This window comes from Molothrus ater, chromosome 6, assembly GCF_012460135.2.
Source record: "Molothrus ater isolate BHLD 08-10-18 breed brown headed cowbird chromosome 6, BPBGC_Mater_1.1, whole genome shotgun sequence".
Taxonomy (NCBI): Eukaryota; Metazoa; Chordata; class Aves; order Passeriformes; family Icteridae; genus Molothrus; species Molothrus ater.
Genome location: NC_050483.2, coordinates 5,274,598 through 5,302,500, shown reverse-complemented (window position 1 = coordinate 5,302,500; position 27,903 = coordinate 5,274,598).

Below are 27,903 nucleotides of genomic sequence, written 5' to 3'. Positions count from 1 at the left end.
CACAAAGGGAGTAGTGGGAGGTGGTGCCTCTGCTCTCCCTCCTGTGCCTGGCAGCTGCTGCAGGACAGGCCCATTCCAGGGAATTCTTCCTGGAATTCTGACTGGATTTTAGCTGCAGCCCATGCCCAGAGCCCTGTGCTGGGCACTGCCCTCTGTGGCTGAGCCAGGTGTGCAAGAACTCAAATGGCTGAGAGCTGGGAGCCCAAGCTTTGTGTGACACACCCCAGAAACTCTCCAAATACCCCAAACTCCTGGGATTGTAAGGGATAATGATGGAAAGACAAACTGAAAAGTAAAGAGCACAGTTTCCTTTGATTGCCATCCTTGCTAAAGGTGATGGAGCCCATCTTTGCCATGTGCCATGATTTAATACCTAAAGGGTTCCCTGCTCAAGGGTTGCAAGAGCTGAGCCACCATCCCATCCCTGGGGGTGTTTTAAAGATGTGTAGATGTGGCATCTGGGGACATGATTTGGTGGTGGGCTCACCAGTGATGGGTCAATTACTCAACTCAATGATCTGAATGATTCTGAGGGTAGAAACTCTTGGACAAGGCGCCATATAAAACACATTTTGTGCAGAATACAGCAGGAAAACCAGAAAAACCTGATGGAAATTATTGTCATTACATTGGTATGAAGTAAGTGCCTTAGACATGAAAGCTCAAGTGTATTGTCAATTGTCTGAACAGCATGCAAGCATAAAATATGAAATAAAAGGATGATTGACTTGAAAGAGTGCAAAAGCATTAGAAGAAAGAGAGGAAAACTGAAATTGAGGGCCTGTGATGTTATGCATCTTTTCTGAAGAGACTAAAGCAAAAATGTTTCATTAAATAAATGTGGTTTTAGATAAGGTGTGAAGGAGAGAGAGAAAAAAAGGCTCCCAAACAGCAAAGGTGTGTTGTTCAAACAGGTATGGCCTTTGGCAGGATTTTCCATTTGTCAGGGCAACCACACTGATGAAAGCAGAACTGAAAACTGCTCAGCTGTAAATGTGTGAGGGTGTGAGAGAGGCCAGGTTTGGAAAGAAAGCCAATACCTTCCATTAGGTGAAATGAAATAAAATTATATAGAAATAAATGAACAAGTATTAACTTAGAATAAGCCAGTATTTGCTTCTGTAATGTGGGACACTGTCTAACTCATGGGCAATAAAATCCTCTACTTCCTGTGAGTTAATGCCACTCCTTCGGCCCCTCATTCCTAGTTTAAACTAAAAGATAAACTAATTTCTCTTTTGGCATCTTCAATCATGAAAATGCATCATTGCTTTCACGCTTACTTCAAATTTTGGCGTTGGGGGTTTTTTGGATTTGGGGGTTTTTGTTTAGTTTTTGGTGGAGATGTTTTTGGGTTTTTTTGTTGGGTGGTTTTGGGTTTTTTTTTTCCTTTTTTAAATGGCTAAAAAAACAGTCATCCCAGAATGTAATGGGCACAAAAGACCTTGGGTGTTATTGGTAATTGCAGGTGCTCTGCTATTGTGGAGACATCTGCAATTCTCTCCAGTTTCAAAGGTCTCAATATTCCCTTTGCTTCTCTCCTAGGATCACCTTGAAAAACAGAGCATAATTTTGATTTGATATTTAGTGACACTGAAGATATGATTTTATCATGGACAAAGTTTTTCTTTGAATAGAATATGAAGTCTATGTATGTTTTTCACAGGTAAAATACAGCATACTCTTAGATACACCTTATCATTTCCAGCATTTCTGTGACCTCTGACTCAAAAAATAAAATGTTCTAGGTTGGACCCCAGGCTGGACTGAGCTGGGTAAAACTTTTTATAGAGAAATTCTGAACCCAGCAGAGAAATTTGCATAAATAAGAGGATTTCAGACAATTAGGTAAATAACCCAGTTGAATAGAGCAGTGAAAATTCCAAGTGCCTGCCAACAGCAGAACTATTGCTGAACTCTCCTTTCTGAGAGCTAAGCTCAAGATTGGGCTGGTTTAGGTTATTCTCTCTACTAACCTGACCAAGAGCCCTCCCCCAGCAATCTCATCTGAGCTTTTAAGTATAAATTGTGTTTAAAATTACTTATGTTCAGTGTCCTCAGTGAAGATTTCCACTTATGGTGTCTGGCAAAATCTTAAACTGTCCCTGGTAATCAAACTGGACCATGAGATGCAAGGCTTTGCCTACAAGGCCCTCACAGAGCTCAATGACTTCTATTTATTTTTATTTTTATTCTTTTCCAATCCTGACAAAGTCTCTGTGTAGTGGTTTCATGGCTACCACAAGTAGGTGGATTTTAACATGTGTGTGAGGAATACCTTCTTCTGAAAACCACTTAGTTATTGGATGAAATACAGCCAAAGTGATAATAATTACTTTTATGCCCTGCCAGCAGCAGAAGTTTGGGATCCAGACCTGTAGTTTGTGACTCAGGCACTGCAGGCAAGGTGGGATTCATATTTATTTACAATCTGGGTGGACCTTCAGAACTCTCCCTCTTTCCTCTCTTTTATCACCTGCAAATTATTCACTTCCTCTGCAGGAGAAATTGCAGTAGCAAGTTTTGATTGCTCTGATGTTTGGATATCAAAGAAAGTAAACATATCACAGGCAGGTGGGACCTGGTGTCTCAGACAGTGAAAGAAACTTTTCCAGCCAAGAGATCCAGTCAGTGGCACCTGGAAGGCTTTTTGGATCTTCAAGACTGTTTCTGGCACAAGACAGTTCTGGAAATTTTTGTCAGTCCCTGCCTGGCATGGTTATAGACATAGTATTTAAATTTGAGATATTAAAAAGGCTATCATAATAAAAAATAATAATGAATACAGGGAAAATACTTACTAACTTCTGAGCACTGATTTTTGGCATAAAGATTTATTTAACTTCTGTAGCAAGAAAAGCCATGTAAGCTGTAGATGTGATAATCTCCAATGATATTAAAAACGAAATCCTAGTTTTTACTTCTAGTGCACATTGTTCTAGACCGTCTGTTTTTATCCAGCATTTCCAAATGTTCCCTTGCTCATGACTGGCTGTACTCTTTAACAACCTGTGTTTCCTTCTCATGCAAAAGATCCATACCATAACTCCAGGTCTCTCAAATCACTCATTGCAAGCCTCATTCATCCCAAAGTAACATTAGGTGTGGGTGGGGTTTTTTTGCTTTATTGTTTTAGTAAGAACTACTTCCAAGATCCCTTTCAGAACCTCATGAGCACAGCACAAAGACTCAGGACCATTCTCTGCAGATTTCATTAACCATTTGAAGCTAGAGAGTCCCAAGCAGTGTAAGCTAAGTGCCAGATTTATTGGCCAAACACATGGAATGCTCTACAAACAATGGAATGTTCTATGCACAAATTGTGAAATCTGAATAACAGCTGATAAAGGTGGGGAAGGAGTAGGAAAATAAAAAAAAATTGGTAGTAGAAAAAAGAAGGCAGTTCAAGGATTAAGGAATGTGGAATAAGCAAAGCAAACTATGACAGAAACTATTAGAGACAAAATTGGAATAGACAAGACCAAAAGAAAGAAGAGCAGAAACTAAGTGGAACTAAACATTTAGGAAACAGAAGAGAGAAAGAAAAATAAGGCTCAGATGATAACAGTGGCTCAACAAGGCCAGGGGTTGGACACTTAACCAAACACAGTAACAAGTAGGACTGGAATAAATTATAATATAATATAAATTAATTATAATAAATAAATATAATAATATATATTATATAATATTTATATAAATATATTTATATATAAAAATATAATAATAAAGAAATTATAATATCAATTATAATATAATATAAATATTAACAAGTAGGGCTGGAATAAATAAATATTTGTCAGAGGTCCATGACAGTGCAGTCAGTACCTGAAGAGTATCTCATCTCACCTTCATGAACCTGATAGCATTCAGCAATACATTTAATTACTTTGAAAGACCTAATTATAAGTAAGGCTTCCAATGATCATCTCTTTCTTATCTTACCTGTTGAATGTGTCATTATTTTCTTTAGATTTGGCCCCCTCTACAATTTTAGTGTAAAAAGTGGTTTTAGCATTGACTTATGGCTAAAAGTAAAGTAATATAAAATGTTCTTGAGAATGTGAAATTCTGCATGCTCTTAGAGCTCATCAAAGTAAAACCCAGCTGTTCTCTCATGCATTATGCCTGAACACTTGCACCTTTAGGGCAGATTCAGAAGTCAAAGCTCTTTATAACCAAACAAATATTAGAGATCGATGTCTTTAAAGATGTTGAAATCTGTTATTAGTATCATAATTCATTCTCTCTTGGTCCATTTTTAACAGGGTGCTTCCCAAAAAGTAGAAATCCAGTTTTTATGCCTTGTTTCCCTTCAGCAGAGAATTTACATCAGAACTGCCTTGAATACTTGCTTTAAATCCACAAGTCACCTTAGTTACTTCAGACTCTTTAGAGTCTTAACTGCTTTTAGTTTTTATATAGTTCAAGGAGGGCAAAAAAGACATTCTCAGAGAGAAAAAGTCTCATTTTGTCCTTCGTGGTGACCTGCATATTGTGAATTATGCTGAGGAAGGACTTTCATTAGTACAAATGCACACACAAATATGCAAATACAAGCCAGAAAAGCTGCAATATGGAGCACCTTTAAAGAGGCATAAACCTCTTTAAGAAGACATGGATAATCTCTTTAAATTTTTAAAAAGCAGCCAAGAAGTTAAGAAAGAAGTTAAGCAACACTTTGGTCCTGATTTGCCAACAAAATGGGCATCCAAAAAGCTGTTGTGTATTGCTCTTTGGAATCTCTTTTGTGCTTCCTCATCATTAAATTAAAAGCATTTCTACTTGTCCATATTCAGAGCTTTGAGATAGCACAGAACTAACTGCAAGTAAGTGAATTAGATCTGAGATTTTCAAGTTATTTTCTGAAGATATTTATTTTATGTGTTAAAATGAAAACAAAGGAAAAGAAATCTTAGGTTTTATCACTTCATGGTTTTCCATTTTTGAATGACATGAAACAGGGCTGAATTAAAATGAAAACAAACTTCTGTCTGCACACACATCCACAGTTTGAAGACAACTCCTCTCTCAAATAATAATGTAAAATAAACAGATTTTTATAGCAGTTGCTGTATAATTTCTCTTACCTGGCAAGAGCAAAGAGTGATTGATCAAACCCTCTTCCTCAAGACACCAACTTCACATAGGTTGTGAAGATCTGGTCTACCTGGTCATTTCAACACTCATTTCCAGCTCCTTGCAGACTTTGTTTTCTCTCTCAGACAGTGAATTTATTTTTCTAGTCAAATCACCCAGGAATATTTCTTGTTTGCTGCTTCTGTTTCAGTATTAAAAAGCTCTCAATGCTAGAACAGGGCAGGGTCGTGCAAATACTCCTGAAAAGAGAGGAAGCTGCAGATAACTGAAAGCAGCTACATGATAACAGCAAGGATAAAAGAAGAAAAAAACATTAGTGAATTCATTAATTTTTGCCTTTGGCATTTAGTACTTCTGCTTTCTTGTGGGCTGCTATTTTCCTCCCAGATATTAACATGCAAAATATGTGGCATATTAGAATAAAGTGTTATTATTACTTATGAATGTCCAAAATCCATGGGATATCAGGGATTAAGCTGAAATGCAGACAAGTAAAATAGTTGATTTTTTGTCATACACTGCCTATTATGAAGAAGGCAGCTCCCTAGCACACTTGCACCTCTAAAATATAAATGTAGAGACAAGGAAAGGTCAGGAAACTGGAATTGGTCACGCCAGGGAAGAGGAGGCTCAGGGGCAGCTTATGAATGTAGAACAGCTTGAGAGGACAGTCAGGTTCTTTTTAGGGGTACCCAGGGACAAGAGCAAAAGCAAAGGGCACAAAAGGAGAGCCAGGAGGGTCTGAACCTCACAGAGCACTTTGTTATTGGGAGGGTTGAGGGTGTGGAGCTCTGTCCTTGGACATATCCAAACACGGGTGTCCCAATGGCAGTTTTGATAAAATTTCTGGGACTGATGCCTCAGGTTTCGCTTTTCTGTTTTTCCCATTCTGTGCTGCTTTAGTGAGTGGGTCTGAGCTTCACATCAGGGGATGGTGAGCTCTGTGCACAGAGCAGGGAGACAAAACAATTCCTGCTCCAGCTGGGCACCAAGGACAAATGATCCCAATCTCAGCCCAAGAGCACAAACCCCGTGGGCTGGAGAGAGAAAAACAAGCAGGGTGGGACTGCAGGGGCTAAAGCTGGAATGGGACAATGAACTGCAAGATGCAAATGGAGCAGAACTGATCCAAGGAGAGAGCCCGGGAGCGCTGGGGCATTTTGGGGCCATTTTGGTTCATCTTGGGTGCAGGCCTGGCTGGGCTCTGGTGCTGCCCAAGGTGGATCCATGGAGGAGATGCTTTGAATCAATCCCTGCTTGATTCTTTAGCTCTGCCCAGCCCCTGCTCTAGGGCAGCCTGCATCAGGACAAAATGGAGTTTATGTTTCTGTGCTGTTGAGGTCTAAAAGATCCCCACTATACATTTGCTCCTCTTTTGTAGCTTGGCCAAGTTCTCAGTTCGAAGCTGCTGTTTTCCATCACAGACAACTTAGGGAACACCAAGCTCACTGCTTCTCTTCCAGCCACAACTCCTTAACACACCCTTATTCTGTTTGTGCTCTCTACTTCCTTTTCTTTTTTCATACCTGATTTTATTAATTGAAAAATTAAAAGGATATCTTCTTCTCCCATTATTTTGCTCTCCTCTGGCCAGTCACCACCTCCTCTGTTTCTAAAGTTGAAATTTCTGACCAGTTTTTTGAACTAATCTCCCTAAACTGAAGTTACAGCTCTGTAATTTACAAGTCTGTCTATTTAGACCTCAACTTTTTTTCCTGAAAATACTTTAATTCTTCCATTATAAAGAACATAAAACTGGCATAATCCATTCTCTCCTGGTATTCCTCACATTCATACTCTTTGAAATCATTATCTGAAATGCCAATTTCTTTTCACTTCAGACCCTGTTCTCCCCTTTCATAGGATATGGGGCACTGAAAAAGGTTGCTCCAGTCTACAACCACCCTTACTTGAATAATTGTCAGTTTTACTATTTTATATATTTACTAGATTCATTCTCCTCCCTTTGATGCTTCATTTTAGTCATTAAACTCTTCTTCAAAATCCTGTATTCACATATTTTTAACTCCCCAGCCAAAACCACCAAGTCCTCTCAGACTGCCTGGAGGGTGAAATCTCTTCTTTCTTTTCTAGATGCGATGTCAGGCTCCTTAAGCCATTCTGTTGTTCAGGTGCATTTTTCTCCTTAAGCCATTCTGTTGTTCAGGTGCATTTTTCTCTGTCTTTTCTCCAACACGAAAGGAAATATCAGAAGTCTTGGGGCATCTTACTTTAGTCATGTCCATTAAGACCAACTTGTTATATTTAGTATATTTTACATATATTGAGTATATTAACCACATTACATTTTTATATATGATATCTGTCTATGATGTTGTGTATATTACATAAAGAATTGATATCAATTAACACTCCAACTGCTCCAAAGATGCTGTTCTCTCATTTTCAGGATATTTTCCTTCTCATCTTTCTTTCTTGCTCTTCTCCACTACACCAAAAAGAAAAGTGAAGTTGGCATGCCTGACATCTTCTACTGTATCAATGTAATAATTAAAGGAAGGTCAAGGAAGAGGATAAAGAATTGAGACAAAAATAACTTGTGGTGGGCCTATAGCCAAGAAGAATTTTTCACAATTCAAGAATCACAAATACAGGCCCACCAACCTGCCTGTAATCAAGCCTGAAACGGTTGCTTCTATTCAGAATGGCAAAACCATAAAGTGACAGAGGAGCAGAAAGAAGTCTGACCATTTAAGTGTCCTCTGGTCTCTGATGCACTGAAAGAGATAATTTATTTCTAAAATCTGATATTATTATTATTCTGAAAGCAAAATATTCAGAGCTAAGATGGTCAAAACCAACAACAAACTTAAAAATCATGCAAAATGTTAACCATAAGAATACAAGTGGTTTTTTTCCTACCATAAAAACAGTGTAGATAAATCTAAATACCAGCAGCCTTTCCCTTGACTATTAGTTAGTCATTAATCATTTACATTAAAGGAATAAATTCACATAATAGAGGCAGAACAGAATTGCATATTTTTTACAGGAGGAGAATGAATATTAAATACTAAAACTGACAATTAGTCAAGTAAGGGTGGTTGTAGACTGGAGCAACCTTTTTCAGTGCCCCATATCCCATGAAAGGGTCTGAAATGAAAAGAAATTGGCATTTCAGATAATTATTTTGAAGAGTATGAATGTGAGGAATACCAGGAGAGAATGGATTATGCCAGTTTTACGTTCTTTATAATGGGAGAATTAAAATATTTTCAGGAAAAAAAGTTGAGGTCTAAATAGAGAGACTTGTAAATTACAGAGCTGTAACTTCAGTTTGGGAAGATTAGTTCAAAAACTGGTCAGAAATTTCAACTTCAGAAACGAAGGAGGTGGTGACTGGCCAGAGGAGAGCAAAATAATGGGAGAAGAAGATATCCTTTTAATTTTTCAATTGAAGAAATCAGATATGAGGAAAAAAAAATGAGGTAGAGGGCACAAACAGGGCAGATAAATCTGAGGAAGGGTTTGACAAGGAGTTGTGGCTGGAAGAGAAGCAGTGAGATTGGTGTTCCCCAAGTTATCTGTAAAGTGTAAAATTACTTCAATCTAAAGGCACGTGGATGGAATCCTATTTTTTTTTTTTCTTTTCACCATTTAGGGTAAGACACCACAGAAAAGTTTGCAAAAAGGGAAGAAACAAGTCCAACAGCCCTCGTGCTTTTGTCTCCAACTTCAGCAAATAGTTTCTCCTTTCAGCATGCCTGGAAGTTCACAGGAATACAGGCAGGGTATAGAGAATGTCACATGGCAGATACTAATTGTTACGATTAAGGTCTAACGAGCAGGATTCCCTGCTGCTCCGAGAATGCCTCTGACTTTTGATCCTGACATCTGTGTCTTACAGGAATTTCAGTCTGCTCTGACATTCCTTCTGATGTTGATCCAGGAATTAATGGATTGTGAAAAAGCTGGCAGGATATCATTTAAAAAATAGAATTCTTGGTGCAGGGCTGATGAAAAGGTATCAGAACTCACAGACTTTGTGTCTGATACCAATACATTGTGCCCATATGTGTGAGTTCCATATGAGGCAGCGTCTCAAAACAGAGGGCAGAAAACAAGATTTAGGAGGAAGCAAGAGCTTCCTGTTATGCTCATTTATGCAATTGCTGCTGTACATCTCCAGCATGTTACCAGATGAAAATTATCAATGGTTTTGAAAAATTCTTTGTCTTGGAGATTCCATTGTTTAAAACCCACACGAGCAAAATTAATCCCACTATTATGATTAATTCTGATATGGTTTAAAACTTGAATAAGATGCTTTTCAGTGGACAGCATTAAAGAAATCAGAATTAATTTCGAAAGAAGTTTCAGACGAGGCAGCCATAAACACATTTAGAGGTCACCATTTCACTTATTGCACTTGTATTTAAGCTGGTTTTGCTACACTAATTTCAACTTTAGAAGGCCTATAAGGAAAAAAAAAACCAACAAACAAACCAAAAACTTTAAAAGATGTTACCAAAAGTTAAACTGACATTCTTGTCTAGGTGTGTTTAAGACTGAAGAAGTACATACAGAATGGAAATTTTACACATCAGAGAATACTGCCTTGTGTTTCATGGTTCTGGATAATTACTAGATGCCAGTGGATAACTTAAACATAGCTTAGAGTCACTGACATTAACGTGTGACAGGCAGCTCTGCAGAGTGTATTTAGCAATCTTAAATGGAAAAGTTGAATGATATTTAAAAAAACAAAACATAAAAATAAAATTCAGGATTATCAAAACAGGAAAGAAGCCGTGCCCTCCTTAAAGTAATCAAAAAGTGTTTCTCAGTGTGCAATAAAAAGACATGAAAGGAACTAGAAAAGAACTCAACAAGTTAAAAAGAAATTAAATTCACCTGTCAATTATTGTCAATTATAACTAGCTAAAATTAAGACTGTATGGTTTAACCATCTCCTCAAACAAGTCAACCCAATTTCAAATCCAGCACTGATGTCATTGTTTATTAAGTTAAATTTCTGGCATTTGCATCCATATTTCAGTGGTTAAGAGGCTTTGACAAAATTTCTTGACACGCAAAGGCAGAGGACATTTTGACACAAGTCCAGACCAAATGCCATTAATAAACAAAGGTAATTAATAATATTAATGGTACAGACTACCTAGACACATTTAGCCACTCATGCCCAATATATAAACATTGGAAGCACTGAAATGACCCAAAATAAGAAAGATATAATCAATATTTGAGAAGCCCTGTTATCTCAGGTATTAGCAATCAATATGTGAAAAAAGTTAATGACTTGCGAGGTGGACACCCCTTGTCAGTGCTCACTCCAACTCTGCTGTTGTTCAGCTGCACAGAACTGACAAAATTCTAAGGAGAACACCAGAATTCTAACAAGATACAACTAACCATCTTAAGCATTTAAAACATTAATGGTACATCTAGAGAATCCAGTAAAGTTTAATTTAAATTATATGATCAAAACCACCATGTGAGCAGTCTCTTGTTTTAAGGGAAATATCAATGCCCTTAAGCACTAATATTTTTATTATTTACATTTCACGTTATTTAAATTTACGGTTCTGCTTTTCCTTAAGAGTTCTATAATTTATTTAACAGGTAAAAGAGTAGCATAGAAATGAGGAAATTAAGAAACAAAAAGGCAAAACCTAAAGAGAACAGTTAAAGAGAAAAGGCTGGATCACATTTAAGATGGGAAAAAACAAAAGGCAAAGCTTGTAAAAGCTGAAAAAGTAAGGTAGCGGTGTGAAAGTGTGATGTGTGACAGGTGGGGTAAAATGAGACAGTTGGGAGGAAAGAAATAAATTTGAAGAGCACAAATTAGACAAGACATTCATTTTAAGCCCTAACAGGCTGGATCTCATCGTTGTCATCAGACAGGAAATGTCAGAGCTGGCACATTTGGTTCTTTTTATGCTTTTTACTTGTTTAAAAAAAAAAAAACAAACCAAAAAAAACCTCTGTGTCTTATAATACATAAAAGGTCTATTTGCTTTAAAGAAACAAAATCTCAATTTGTTCCTATTTTTCTCCTACTCAATCTTTAACCAGCTCCAGCTCTATTATATTTGAAACTACAATAATTACAAGGTTTAATACTTGCACTATATTTTGAGTTATTTTATTTAATACCTGAATAGGAGTTGAATTCTTTAAAGATAACTAAACTTTGTACTTGTACAGGTGGATTTCTGGAAGAGGTGAATGTTGCAGAAGATAACATGCAGTGAAGGCTATTTCACAAATACAAACAAATCCTCACTGTAAAGTTCAGAATTTTTGAAGATATGGATATATTCTTTCCAAAATATATGACCAACATAATTATGTCAAAAACAAATATTTCAATTTGCATTCCAGTTGATGGTAAGTCTCTTTAATAGAGGTTTTAATAAATTTCTACAAAGGATATTGAAAAGAATAACACTGTATAGAAGCTACCTTCTCTTTATATGACCATTTCATTAGTGTGTGTTTTTCTGTAAAAAAAATCCTTGTGCACTGGGATATAATCTCATGGTTAAATTCAAATGAAGTAAAGTACTGCCAGCAGGAAAGTGCACAGAATAATTCTTAATAGCTCATTACCTTTAGAATGCACTCTTTGTTTCATTTTTGACTGAAATTATTCTTGGAACTTTTCAGTTCAAAAAGTTTGCCTCAGAATGATATATGACAAAACACCTCCATATTGAGGGAATGAACCCTACCTCCTGCACAGTTTGCATCTTTATATAAGCAAACTCCAAGATTTCATTCAGAAATAAAATTTTCATTCATAAATTCAACTTTAATAAATAATTAATGAATTAATGAATAAAATTAATTAATTAATAAAATGCAATTTTATTCATAAATAACAGTTTCCTTTCCTTTTCTTTTTCTCCCCAAATTGCCCTAAACCGGGACATTACAAATAAACAACATAGTGCAGTATATTTAGAAAAGATAGCAAAACATTGAGCTGGAAAAAAAGTGTTCATTTTCTAGCAATTTATAACGCTCATTATCATATTCATGTGTTTCCAGTGAAAGTCAGATGGAAGGAATGTGGAAGCAAGGATTTGGCATCTTACCCGAGGCGGTCAGTGACGGCAGAAGAGCAAGGCCGGGAAGGATCAGATGAGGAATTTAGAACTAAGTCCAACTCAAAGTCAAACTAAAAGTCAACCCACACCTATTTCCAGCAGTGAAGGGCTTTTTAGGCAAAAAAACCACCAAAACAAATCAGATTTCAGGTGCAGAGTGATGCCACCAGATGATTCCCTGATGGACAGGGAATTCCAAATTCAGGGTCAGAATTCAGACCATCCATTGTCACAGCCATCAACAGACCTGACCTACCCACCACAGAGATTTTGCAATTCCATTGTCATTTTCAATTACAATGCTCTTTATCATATTTCTGTGTTTCCAATGAAAGTCAAATAGAAAGAACTGTGGAAGCCAAGATTTGGGATTTTACACGTGGAGGTCAGTGACGACAGAAGAGTAAGGCAGGGAAGGATCACATGAGGGATTTAAGATTAAGAAGTCCAACTAAAAGTCCACCCAGACTTATTTATAGCACTGAAGGGATTTTTAGGCAAATAAAACCAAAACAAATCAGATTTCAGGTGCAGAGTGATGCCACCCACTCTCTGATGGACAGGGAATCCCAAATCCAGGGGCAGAATTCAGACCATCCATTGTCACAGCCATCAACAGACCTGACCTGCCCACCACAAAGATTTCCAATTTCTAACTTCCCCTACTTGCAGCTTAAATAAATTCATTTCCTGTCACAGGTCTTTATTTTGGGCCATTTTCTCACATTTTGTGGGAAAAATCTAGCAAATGTGAGATTCTGTATCAGATTTTGGCTACTTCCATATAAGAATTGATGCCTTTGTACTGTAAATCTTTTTTTGTGTTATAGTTTGCATGGGAGACATTTAGGGAAGTGATGTAAAGCTTTTAACTACTAAAAAAGTTAGACATACTTCTGTGAAAAACACATTTTAAAGACAAAAGAAACTTGATTTTGATTCTTACTACTTTTTTTTCCAGTCATTATTAACAAAATTTTCTTTATACCATTTTAAAATGTTAAGCCTACTTTACTTTTCTCCTAATCGTATCTCATAACAAGAAATAAATACATTAATAATTAACCAACACCAAAACCCACCACACTCTTTAATACATTAACCAAGAAATGATAAAATTTAAAAAATCTTAAATTAACAAACCAAAACAACTATAAATGTTTCAAACATCACCAGGAAGTTTAGTTATTGAACTTGTCTTGGAAACAGATTGGGTTAATAGTTTGTATTCACAAAAAAACCCCACAAATAAGCAAATCAATTATAATTGGTACATAGATGATGAAAAATATATATATACACCTCTTACTCTCACATGATATCAAAAAAAGTCTATAGAATTTCAGGGAAAAATACAGATCCCTCTGCAATTCTGGACAATGCAATTTCTACAGACACACATGTAATATCTCATCTTGCTTTTCTCTCAAAACTAATTAAAATAGCCACTGTGGATTGCATATTCTTAAGATATTACATACTCCATGCTGGCTTATCTCAATGTTTCCAATTTTACTTTCCACTCTTCAGATCACACAATGCAGATGTGCTGTTCTCATTTCACAGCAAGAGCACCATGGTTTGCCCAAGGTCTAACAGGAAGCTTTTGTCATAAGAAACCAAATAATCCCAATCAAATTTTCCAGATTATAAAGTGAAAGTTTAATTTTGAAATCTATTCTGGGCCACCTTTGCTTACCATCATCTCCACAATGAGATACGTTAACTTTGGAATATTCAGGTATTCTTGACTGCATTTTTTTTAAATGGTGGACTAACATAAATTCTCCTAGCATTTTTGAATTAGAAATAAACAAAATCCCATAAACAAACAAAAGCAAAAAAATAATTTATTTATTAACACTAAAAAATTCCCCAAACAAAACCAACTCAAATAAAAAAAAAAAAAAAAGTGGGCCTATCTGGAGAACAGGGCCTCAGAACTGCTGAATACACATAAAAAGCAATGGACTTTGAGGACTTTTAACACATCTACAAATCAGTCTATTTACAAATTTACACCAGAAAGTGCTTTTGAGGTATCTAGAAATGCCATAGCTAAAGATAGTGAGAAGCTGTAGCTACAAGTTTCTGCTGACAGAGAGAACACTCAGGCCCATGAGCCTTTCATGAACTGGAAATTGGGAAATCCTTCCAGCTGGGTCAGGCAGCAAAACAGTGGAAGAATCATCTCTGGTCAGATGAAACAAAAAATAACATTTTTTGTTTCATGTCCAGCTCCACAAAGCCTTTCCACATTGGTATATTACTTGGATATATAATCTGGATGGGATCCTTTCAAATGGAAAGGTCAGGAGTGGCTGGGATGCCTCTGATCTTGTGCAAGCCCCTTGGGTAAAACCATCTGATGGAGCATTTTATCTTCTCTGATAAAGCGTCCATCTGATGGAGCATTGGTTTCCTTTATCTTCTCTGGTAGAGGCTGCAGGAACCTGGCAACAGCTCTGTGTGTTTATCAATGTTGTCCCAGAAAATCCATCATATAGCACTGTACCAGCTGCTAAGCAAAAATCCAGGAGAAAAGTAGAGTGACAACCCAAAAAGCACATGGAGGGTGTTCCAAAATGAGAACCTTGTGATCATCACTGCTGGTTGAGCTGTTCACTGAGCATTGCATGGCCAAAAGTAGAAACTTTTCAAATATCTTTTCTTTCTGCTGTGTTATCTCCACCTTTATACCCACACAAGCCAAACAAAGATGATTTTCCTGTAAGCACCCAGTGGGAGGCCCTGTAGGTTGGTCATTCACTGCCCATCTGTCCTGGTTTAGGGCAAATCTGGGGACACAGCAGCCTTGTGTGCTGTCAGTGGGGCAGGACAGAGCGCAGGGAGCTCTGCAGCCCAGGCTGCAATGCTCCCCTGGGAAGCACTGCCAGCTGGCAGAGGCTACAGCAGTGCAGGGGCCTGGGGCTAGGTGGAAAATCAGAGAGCTGAAACCATCTCCCTGACAGTGCAAAGCAGGCACATGGAGAATCCAGGTCCTTGTGTGCAGCAGGGAGGTCAGGGTTTGGATGATTTCCCGAAAGATTCTGTCTGGCAATGCATTGAACAAGGTATGAGCCATGCCAAAGGTGAAAATGGTCCAGTGTTCACATATCTGGCTGAGATCTTTGAGATGATCTGATGGCTGGAAAAAAGCCCGCTTTTCTCTCAGCAGATTTGAATGATTCAGAGTCATGGATTGAAGGATTTCTAGCCAGACACCCATTACAGATTTACTTTGCCTGGAGACAGAAGGGGGCAGAGCTTCTGAAACCTCAGCACCACTTACTGCATTCCAAAGAGTGCAAATGCACAACACTAGAAAATTGACACCAATTTGGTTTGGATTAACAAGACGAGGATTTGAACTTGCCACAGGATCTTATTTATAAGGTGTATATATATAATGCCAACACATATAACAGATCTGAGAACTTGCAGAAGCTATGGAGAGACTTTCTCTGGGCACTCAGAGTGCAAGCCAAGATAATGATTGTAAAACTCAGCCAGGACAGGAATTCACGGGGTATGATCATTCAGGGAAGGATCAGCTCCTGCCATGCCATGTTCCTGCACAACAGGATGCTTGTGCCTCTCTCAGTCTCTCCCCTTGTCAGATTTTCCACCAAAGTACCTCATTCTTATCTCCTCACCTATAAAATTGATTCCTCTGCCCCTTTCCATCATCTGGAGCTGTTGTGGGGTGGCCATTCTTGCCTCTTCCATCCCACCACAGCTGCCAAAGAGGACACCCCCTCCAGAGCGTGGTCACACTGAATTTCACAAATAGCACGAGAGGTTGTACTTAAATACAACCAGAAGTTAACTTCTGGGAGCAGAATAGCTTGCATGTTAAGAAATCAAATCAATACTTACACAATTTTCAGAACAGAAGAAAAAGACTAAAGGGTCTTTCCAAAAATTGCTGCCAAATCTAGTTAGAACGGCCTAAGAACAGGTACATACATGACTAAGACAGTACAAGCATTATAAAATCCCACTGGCATTCTTATCAACATCAAAATACCATAATTTGGAATTAAATTTAATGTTGAAAACACTATAATGAATAACACAACACATACTGACAAGATTATGAGAATGGCCACGTCATGGAAGAGTTAATGGCTCCAGTTATGGTAGAAATTTAAATATCATGGGGAGGCACCTCCTGACCCAGGCATCACTGAGAATTATGCAGATTCAAATGGGAGCCACACAGGCTTTGATTTCCCCCAAGGATTGATGAACAAGTACAAAATAATAGAAAGTGACAGGAAGCAGATGACTGAGGTCTAATTTAATGTCATTCTAAAAGACAATATACCTTAAACTGGCCTGAGGAAAATTATGGGTTACAAACAAGAGAGGAGAAACGTGCACTTTTTTCATTTTAGTTCACTAATTTAAAAAGTAATCCTCTGAAGAAATGAACAGTGAAACAATAGTCATTTGGCAAAGCAGGATTGCCAAAGTTAAGTAGGCGTACTTTGTTTGCATAATTTGCAATTTAATGGAAGAGGCTGTAATCTTAAGAGGAAAACTCTATTAAACAAAATAATGAAATGATCTGAAGAATTTTATGCAAATATTAATTTGAGGCTGCTATGAAGACAAAGGATTAATAGTTCTTAAACAGCAGGATAAAATGCTGAGAGGATGTGCCTAGGAAACGTTTGCCATTTTAGCAAAAATTAGCTACACCTGCACTTATCTAGAAATACAACACCTCTTCTGTAAAGGTTTTTCTATGGCCAAAGCTAGAACATTTTGCTATTTTTTACTTGGTAAGGTTCAGAAATGGCCCTCTTCAATCCAAAGCTAAGCATAAGCTACACTTCAACCCAAATCTTCCAGATTTCAGTACATGCTGCATGTAATATGAACTTACATCACTTCACATTACAGAAGTTACAAATATCAGCAGCTGGATAATTTGAAATAATCTATTTTGCACCGTAGATATTTGAGACATTTGTATAGAAACAGCACTTCACAGGTTTTTTTTACTTCGGAAATTATGCTATTTATCCTGCATTGTTTTTTTTTTAAATTTCTTTAACATCAATGAGTAGAGATATCCCTAGTCAGGCATTTGTTCAGGAATGGCCTTAAAGTCCCCACTGATATTTCCTCAGCTAGTATTTAAACATGGGAAATAACTTTTGATCAACATCATTAAAACCAGATTTGTACGGCATCAAATTAAAAACTAAGAGATCTAGTGGGTTGGAAAAGCTCTCTGTAATACATTACAGTGATGACAGAAAAGATACAAAAATTCTCTCTAAAAATTGGAGGTTTCTTAATTTTTAGAAGAGGGAAAATAGATTTTTTTAAGCATTTACAAACGGGCTCCCCATTATGATCAAAACAAGGAAAAGAAGAGGGCATTGCTCCATCTGCAGCTCCATCACATGGGGACCTGGAGGCATCAGTGCTCACAGAACTGCCTCAGGAATCCACAGAGCAGCCAGATGCCAGCCCTGGGAAAAACAGGGAATGTTGCAGGATATCTGCATCCCATGACTGCCATTCAGAGAGGGGCCATGAGACTGGTCCAATGCTCAGGGCTCAACAGAAGCCTGATTTAAGGATAAATTAAACAATATTGATAAAAAGTGTGGACCCCTCAAAAGTTCTCCCTCCCAGGAAAATACATACTGGAAAATTAAAGTATTGCATTCAGACGAAGCCAAATGTTAATTTGATTCTTAAAACTGCAAGCTTTAAAAGAAATTTCATCCCTTAGAAGAATACTACACAGTGTTCAAACTGAGCACAGCAATGAGAGATCTCTATAAGATCAACAGAAGTCATTCTCTCCTAAAAACCTATATTTCATATAAGTTGTGAACTTTTCAAAAGTAAATAAAGGCTGGGAACATCTTGATCTACACCTTTCATTAAAAGATGGCAAGTTTCCTGCAAATAAAAACTTGCATCATTTGGGAATAATGTAAATGTTATTGCAATTGGAAAACATTCCCTTGATTGTTATATTTCCTGACACCAGGTTGTTTTCTTGCATGTAATGTCCATTGTTCAGTGACATTTGCAGTAATCCTCAAAACTAAATTTTAGTTTATATGACATAAATATAAAAGTAATCTTAATCTAAAGAAAAGACAGAGGAAGAAGGGGGGGGGAGACAAAGCATGATACTAAATATAGTAATAAGTGATGGGCAAATGGTTTAGTAAAGCTGAAAGAGTTAAAACTTCAATATTCAGATTTTACAGACATCTTTCACTGGATGTTTTCAGAGCAAGTAATTTTCAGCAAATTGTCCAAGCCCCTGCCCCTGGCTGGGGTGGTCACTGCAGTCCCGGAGAACCAACCCGCCCAAGGGAACCAAGCAGCAGAAGGCTGATGGAGACTTGCACCACACAACAAAATTTCTCACACCAAAGTCAGACAAGAAAAGGGAGTTGGAAACTTTTTTTTAAGGGGCATCTTCCTAAGCACTGCATTAGGCCTGAGAATCTCCCTCAATGATAGTGGAAGCTCATAGCTGGAATCAATAATCAATACTTTTTACAGTGTTTACAAATCAGCACCTTATGAAGAGGGAAAACTGTTTAGTTCTTCCATCTCAATGTGAAAAAGAAAAGGGACAAAGGCTGGGAGAGCAGGTATTTGTAACTCCCATGATGCCTCAGGTTTAGCTTTTATATTTTTCCCATTCTGTGCTGCTTTAGTGTGTGGGTCTGGCTTCATATTCAGGGATGGTGAGCTCTGTGCACAGAGCAGGGAGACAAAACAATTCCTGCTCCAGCTGGGCACCAAGGACAAATGATCCCAATCTCAGCCCAGGAGCACAAACCCCGTGGGGCTGGAGAGAGAAAAACAAGCAGGGTGGGACTGCAGGGGCTAAAGCTGGAATGGGACAATGAACTGCAAGATGCAAATGGAGCAGAACTGATCCAAGGCAGAGAGCCCGGGAGCGCTGGTGCATTTTGGGGCCATTTTGGTTCATCTTGGGTGCAGGCCTGGCTGGGCTCTGGTGCTGCCCAAGGTGGATCCATGGAGGAGATGCTTTGAATCAATCCCTGCTTGATTGCTTAGCTCTGCCCAGCCCCTGCTCTAGGGCAGCCTGCACAAGGCATCAACCACCATGGAGAGAGAAGAACTTGATGAAAACAACACTGCCCCCAACAAGCAGCTACAAGAATTACTTTTCAATTTGCACTCTTCCATTTAATTTCCCATCAGCTGGAATTTCAGCAATACAGAACACTGCCATTCCCTTCAGTATAACTGCAGCACCCTGTTGTATGACAACACATGCACATTTGGAAGTTAAATAGGATAAAATGTGCCACAAAGTAAAACAGAACTATTTCAAAACCAGAAGATAATTTTTGTAGGCAAATTGAGGAGAGAACATGTTTGGCAAAGTTGACAAAATCAAGAAATATGGACTGAAGAACAATAAAATAATATTTGATTTTGACCTTTTGAAGTACCTAGACATAAAAGCTTGACTCTTTTACCAAACAGATTTTGCTATGTACTGGCCACAATATATTTATGACATTTCAGAAATGTAACTTTATGCATAATAGTTACTGCATTAAAAAATACTTATCCAGAGTTTCAAAGGAGAGCCACATTATCGTCAGTCTTTCAGAACTCATTCCTTCAAAAACTTCCTATCCTTTACTCACATTTTAGCAGCTAAAATGACCACTAAGAATAGGGCAATGAGAAAAGAGGTTTTCATTATTTTCACTTTCAATTTTAACAATCCAAGGAATAGATAAAATTGTAGAAGATGTTAATTGGCAAGGTTTAGTAGTTACTGTGTGACTAGAAAAAAAGAGGGTGTGATCTGTAAAAATCCTGGAGTGGGTGGTACCAATGGAAAAGAAAAAAAAACTAACAAAAATCCCCTGATGTCTTAACAAGAATGAAACCCTGTATCACTCAGGCAGCAAACACACTGGAAAATTATGCCTGGAATACAAGTATTGAGAGAAATTTTTTTTTAGAAAATACAGAATAAGTATAGTAAGGTAACACTATAAGTTAATAATGAAAAATAGTATGGTATGACCTAGAAAGTAAAACTCAAACACTTAATATACTGAGGGCAATAAAACATTCTTCATTTTCTATTTTGATAGAAACGTAACAAATATTTCTAACACACATTTTAATGGCAGAGAGGTCATCGTATGAATAGCAAATACTGAATATAAATTCTAAATAAAAAAGGATGAAAAAATAGGCATGAAACTAGAAAACACCCTATCAAGCCATTAAACAGCTTGAAATAATGTGGACCTTTTATGTTCTAGCAAGAATTAAAACAACTGCACTGAGGAAGATTACTGTGGTTAAACAACGAAAGAGTATCTCCCACAAGAGGTTTGGTTTAGTCTATGAATCAAAAAAATAAAAGGCTGAAAACAGATATGACTGCTCTTTAAAATATATGGAGAGGAGGCAGAGCGTTTTCAGGCAAATTCTATTTAAAAAAGGAAGGAATTGTTATTAAAGAGACATGAAAAAATTTTTATGAATATTAGATGAAAGCTTCTAATCATTGGAGCAGTGAAGTTCACAGACAGCCTTATTGTAGCAAAACAGGGAGTAGAAAAACCAATTTTTTTTTCAGAAATTTGATCTAGTAAGTATAATTGTTGTATAATATGGCTCCTGGTTGTTCTACCTTTTTAAAGCCTTGATTCAATCTGGACTTCACACGAGGGCCTCTGGCAGGTAAGTGCAACGGTTACCCCAGCTTTCATTTCCTTGCAGTTATTTGGAATACTTAGAGGCATTTGCTCAATTATCAAAAAAGATGCTTGTCAGTCATCTCAGCTACATCAACACTGACAACCTGTTTCCTTTCTTACAGACTTTGGACTTGGCTTTTCTGGACCTTGGGAGATAAGTGATTAACCAGCAAAGCATTCAACAGATACTTGGTTATCTACACAAGACTTTCTTCCAGAAAAGTCTGTGCTATTTTCATTCTTGGCAGGGCAAAACCATGTTACTGCAGGCTTTAACATAGTTTGTTGTGAATTGTCCAAATTCTTTAAGACTTTAGTGAGATAATTGTCTCCTTTCACCTGGAAAATTAGTCCTTAGACCAAGTTTTGTGCCTTTTAAAGAGTTCTATCAGGTCTTCAAGAGCATTTTTCCTTCTTTGTGTTCTTGAGGAATGGGTGCAGCAGCTCATTAAATACTTCTTTCTTTTTTCTAACTGGGGAGCACTTTTTCCTTTTTCATGTACAACTTCTATCTTCTACATTTTTAAATTAGTCAAGATCAATAGTGACCATGGACTGCAGGTAGGTTTTACTGCAAAAACCTGCATTAGCACACATGTTAGGACACCTTGTTAAACTATTGCTACCAGCCCAGTCTGGGAAGCAGGGTAGAACATACCATGTCACATGGTTTTTATGTTACCCAATACATCCACATCATTTCTTCCAGAACATCTGTATTTTGGGCTACCTGGACAAACAAGGACTGAGAGAATCCTGGTAAATGATAAAATCCCTCTTTCCTCCTGGCAGGCAATACCTGGACTCTGCTAAAAGTGATCCTGGGGAGATGTAACAGGGAAAAGGCACACACTCACCCATTCTGCCTGGGAAGAGGTGAACATTTGGGTCTCCAAATGGGCAAAGCCAGCTGAAATTCAGCCCTTCTGAGCTGCTTTGGTGATCACATCAGGCTGGGCTAACAGCAGCTTGTTCCTGCACCTCTCCTGCACTGGAGAGTTTTGGAATAAAGTTTGCAACTTGCACTAAGAGGCCAGCTCAGGCTTGCAGTTCATTTATAAATTATGGATATGCAATGCCAATAAATTCTGCTAGTTAGCCCAAAGGAATTTTACTTTCCCTTTGAGCAACTTCTGTCTCTAAGACCACAGAATACAAACTGGGAAAGCATCTCACTTACCAATAAATTATGAGAAATAGTTTTTTGAAGACAAAGATGCACACTTGATAGGGTGGAACTCAGGTGACTCAGCTGGATGAAACAGCTGAGATAGTTCAGGGAAAAAAAAAACCACAATGAATAATATTGACAACTGCTTTCTTTGCTACAATTGTAGGATTTCTTTTTTTTTTTTTTAAGCCAGTGTGTGTCTCTAAAGAAGAGAATCTGCAGAGAAAATTAAGCTGAAAAAGAAATACAGGCTGGTGACTACACCCAAATAGTGACAGGATACAGATGTTTGTCACTCTGGACAAAAGAATGCAGCTCATAAATCAGATATGAGCACCACTGGGATGGGGCAGCAGAAATCTCATGTTCTGGACACTTGTTTCAGTCAGCACAGAAGTCTGGCAGTGCAGCACTTCACTATTTGCAGCTGTACCAAGTAAGGTGGTTTCTCCATTCCTTAGCATAAGGGTGTGAAAAAAATTATTCAGCAAGAAAAAGAGAAGGATGGATTTAGTGTTGTTTGCTAGAGAAGGAAGTTTAGATTTGTTTCAATGTCCTTAAATACACCATAAACTGAGAAGACAGTTTTGATTTACATCCCTAATATATTCAAAATAAAACTGAATTAGTTTAATTTTTAAATGGCAATATTTATGTTGTTAATACTGAATTTAAGTAATAAATGAAGGAAAATAATAAACACAGTGAACTGTTGAAAAAGAAGAAGAGTACTGTTTTACCAGACACAGTAAAACAGTACTGGTTTTACTGTGTCTGGTTTGTACTCTCAGAGAGCACAAACAAGTATAAAGGCTTTGGGAAAAAGGTCAAATTTTAAAATACATAATCATAGAAATTTTTTTAAATATATAATAGAAGAAAAACAGTCACATTTTAAAATATATAATAATTTCAATAAAATTATACTGTAAGGTACAGGATCCTACATTTTTGTGACATATAATAAATCCAGTGCATGCACAATAAACAGGTCTGGTCTTTTCGGATCATTTAGGCAATGCTGGAATAAATATTTTTAAAAGTATATGGAAATAAACCCATAGCATGAAAAAATCACCTTGGAGAAATGCTCACAACGTTTCAATTTTACAAACTTAAGGTCCTCCTGTTAAACCCCCTTAGGTAAAATTTAGGCAATTTGAAGAACCCATGCTGAGTATTTCAGGACTTGGTTGTTTAAAGTAAGACAAACCAGTCTTTGCAAGTCTGAAAAAAGTCAAACTAAAAAGAGAATAAAGCAAATAAAACTTCATTTTCATCTTTTTGGCTATTTTCTTTCCTTAAATTCAGCTTTTAAGCCAGTAAATAATTACCTTTGAGAGGGTCTAACAATTAAAGAATAACATTGATTAATTAGGAAAGAATGTGAGGAATACCAATCAATCCTAAAGACAGTTTTCCTTCTCCCACCTCAATCCCTTTGAGGAACAATGACTTTTCTATCCTGTTCGGATGCCTTTAAAAAACACTGATCTTCTTGAGCATTGACAGCAAAGGCTCTTGGTGAGCTTTGTTTTGGGAGGAGTGGGTGGCAGGCTGGGGGCACGGGCTGCTGGGAGAACAGATAGGATGTCAGGTGAAGATGGAATGCTGTGCCCTCTCCAACCAGCTGAAGGCTCTGCATGATTGTTTCCTTACAAATAATACCTGTGGGTGTTGAAACAGCTCAGGGAATCTATCAAACAACACCCCTTCACTCTGCTGTTGTAACTCCAGAAAATTTATTCTCCTTTCAAAAGAATCTTGGCAGTAATACCTGTAGGTGGTTGAGTAATTTAGAGGAAATCTGTCAAATCTACTTCCACTGACTTTAGCAATAGAATTCCCTAATTACTTCCAAAGTTGCTAAATGCAACAATTTATTTTCAGAATAGCCAGAAAGCTCTGAGCTTCTATTTTTTATTTTAGCAACTTTTTAATAGGCTTAGTGGAAGAACTAGCTCAAAGAGTGCATCTTATAATTCTGCAGCATTTCATTTAACACTCACAAAGGAAAAAAATGTCAGTGCTGCACACTGGTGGCAGCCAGGACTCTTCTGCAAACCTAATCCCACTTGATTTAGGTGGATATTTAGCTGTTTTCTTACTGAACTTGAAGAGGAGACATCGGAAACTAATCTTTATTCAAGTCTGTGTAGTGCTGTGTGGATTATTTACTGATTTTTTTATGAACAACCTAAGTGAAGACCTCTTTGCTTAACCAATAATTCTTACTTGAGAATTACAGAATGATATTCAAAGCTCAGAAATTTGTTATAAACCCACTTACACCAGCAGAATGTGTTCGTGCCCCCCGACACAGGCACACACTCCATTTACTGTGTTTCACAACTTTGTCAGCTGAAGTGATTGAGGGTACATTTATTCACCCTCAAATGCGATGTAATTGGACCTTGCACAATCCCCAAAGAAGGATAAATCGGCTGGGATTAACTGAAATAATCTCTGCATGCCAATCTCTACCTCAGACTGAAAAAAACACAGGAATATTTGTCTGTTTCTGTCTGACACATTGTTAGAACCTGGTTCCAGCTGATCAGAAATATTTTTTATGCCATCAAACATGGCTAGTCTGGACTAAGTGTTAAGACTTCCCAGTGTGTGAATTCTAAATGCTAAAAAAAAAAGTGAAATTCATATTTCAGTGCAGAGACACATTACTTGCATAGGTGTTTTGTGGCAATCCAGTGACAAAATGGATAATAAAATGGAAAGTAACAAATTCCTTTTGCCTCCCTGTCATCACCAAAGAATCCATGTCCTATTTGGATTCACCTGATTTTGCAGGAAGCACCTCAGCACACAACATATTCAAAAGGTGAACAGGTCTGTGGCCAGTGAGGCTGAATCAAACCTGAGTGGTAAATACAGTGGACAAAGATGTTGGACCCTGCTGTAATTAAAACTTCATTAGTCGCAAAAGGTCGCTTAATTTCTAATTTGCAGAAGAATATCATCCCCCATCTGTGGTCTTTTAACTGATATGCAATTTTTTAGCATGAACCATATTTCTCTAGCAAACATTCACGTTCAAACAGGGAGAAAGAAAAAACAATGCCAGTTCATGGTGGAAAAACAATCCAGAAATTACATTCTCAGGGTATTCATTTAACTCCTCAGTGCAATTTCAGACAGATTTCCACCATTTACTCTCCTGAATTTATGATCTGTGCAGAAGGGATTAACAACGAAATGCTGATGACAAAGCACAGGACATTGCCTCATCAGGAAATGACACATGAGTAGCCACCAAACTTAAAGTAAGGCTCTGATGCTCAGAAGACAAATTGTTTATATATTACAGACCAAATAGAAGGAAAGCCAGAGGCAGCATCATTCTTGCTGCTTATAAAAAGGAAAAGATTTATTTAGTTACTCTCTTAACAAACATTCTGCATCTATGCAGCTACTCGCCTTAGAATTGTCTATACAAAGATGGTTTTAATTACCCAGTCTCCAATAACCTCAACCACTTCTTTTTACTGAAATAAAACACTTAGAACTAGATAAGCCCATACTTCATGCTGCTAGACAGAGCTGTTGGTTCTACATCTTTTAAAAACACTTTTCAGAAGAATTTAGGGTTTCCAATCATTTCTCTGTGAAACAAAAGCCTCTCTAGATCTAAATAAAGTTTCATTTATCTAAAATGCAATATGGCTCTTTGTAGGTTCTATCAATCAGGTGCCATCCATATTAAAAGGGTTGAACCCCCTCTATTTAACATATCAAAATAATTTTCTCCCAAGATAAATAGCTCAGAGACAATTCCCCTGCAATGTATGTTTATGAACAGTCAGCAGGAGCCATTTATGGTCTCATAATACATAAATCAACTGCAGGAACCCTTGGTCAGAACGTGCAACATCACAACATTAACTCCCTGGGACTACAAAGCTTCCCTCTTCCCCTTTTACAGGTGTCAAACCATGGCAGTGATTTTTGTTAGTAGCTGGCAACAACTTCATATCTGTTTAAGTGATAATTGTTCCTTAGATGCATTCAAACCTTAGCTTGGAATGGGGGGGGAAATTGTGTCCTTACACAGTATTTAATGAAAAGGCATAACAAGAATTGAAATTCTCTTCCTTTCCCTGCCCTACACAATTTTTTGGCAAGGCAAATGAACTATTCCATACAGATAGACACACAGCCCACAGAGTGATGGAAACAAACACGGCCTGGAAGCATCAATGTTTATTTTTTCACCGGGGCTTTTGCTCTCAGAATAATTACCTATGCACAAACTCTAGATGGCAACATTGCACTTACTGTATTACTAAAACAAAATGTCACACTGAGTCCCTACATATCCTCTTTATCAACATTTTATGTACCACAGATCTATAGCCTCTTATTATAAGTGTAATGAAGCAGAAGTTATTGAAGCATTTTATTGATTGCTCAGATCACAAGTTTACTGTCATACTGAATTGGCACCTTACTTGCTGAAGCAAACTGCTGACACCTTTTTTAAAAAGTGACAACTACATCTATTTCATGACCAGAAATCCATTTTCATCTCTATCAAGACAAGAATGCAATTTTCACTTCATTTAACTGATGTTAGGCCTGCTCAAGGCATGACACTTGGAAAAAGACACAAGTTTAAGGTTCTTAAAATACTTCTGGTAACTAGAATGCAGCTCAGCTGTGGGAAAAATCTCAAGCCTCACTCAAATCTATAAACAGCCAACATTCTAAGAATCACTTAGCTGAACTATCAAGAGGGCAGCTTACTATTTCAAAATTACCAAAACACTGTTTTTATATTCTTTTAATAGGAAGCCAAGATGAAATATTACAGTTTTCATACTGAATCTTGCTCTACATAAAGCTCACTTTAACACAGGATTATTTCTGGAGTGGCCTCCACACAGGGCAAACAGACAAAAAAAAAATCTATTTTTCTGTGACCTCTAAAGAAGGAAATAAAGATACTTAACACCTCTTCAAGAGCATGAGTCAGTGTCATATAAAATTAGAAAAAGAGAAGCTTCATGGAAGAGGAAACAAATAATTTAGGTCTACAAAAAAGGAGGGGGGATGTTAATGAACAGAAGCTGTGATACTCGAGTTATTTTAGGAATATATTCTTTCATAACCCATAAAAACACAAATACAAAACTGTGTCGATTCAGAAACCAAGTTAAGAATTTTGATGGAGTTCTTGTTTCCTTCAAATAACAGCTAATAATTATTATGTTGAGTTTATCACAATATAATCCGATTTTCTGAAAACAGCATTACAAACAGGGTTCATTTGGTATAAATTTCTGAGAACTCTGTGAAGAAGTGTGGATATAGAAATTATAGGAAAAACATACAGTTTAAAAATACTTGATACAAGTGTATCATTTTATCAGTTTCTGCCAGGCAAACCCCCTGAAAATTATTATACCTACAAACTAGTTATTTTATTCAGATGAGGGAAAAAGAAAACAAATAAGTAAGTAAAATTCTTACTGAACAAGGTAATTACTGCAATCTCTGAAAACCAACTGAATAGTAATGATAAATATGTTTCTTATAAAGTATAAAAAAGAAAAGTTATGGAACAAAGCTTTTGTTTTTGTCTCACAGAGGTATTCAACCTCCAGAACTTGAGTCAGCAGATTCAAAAGAGCAACACAAGAAAATAGAAGAAATATAGACTTTCTTTTTCCTTTGTTCTGGTGCTGGCAGTATTTCAATTCTTTTAACATCACTAATATTTTTTGCAGATCTGCACGGCAGAATGAGGAAAGCCTCCTGAACTATGATGTTTATT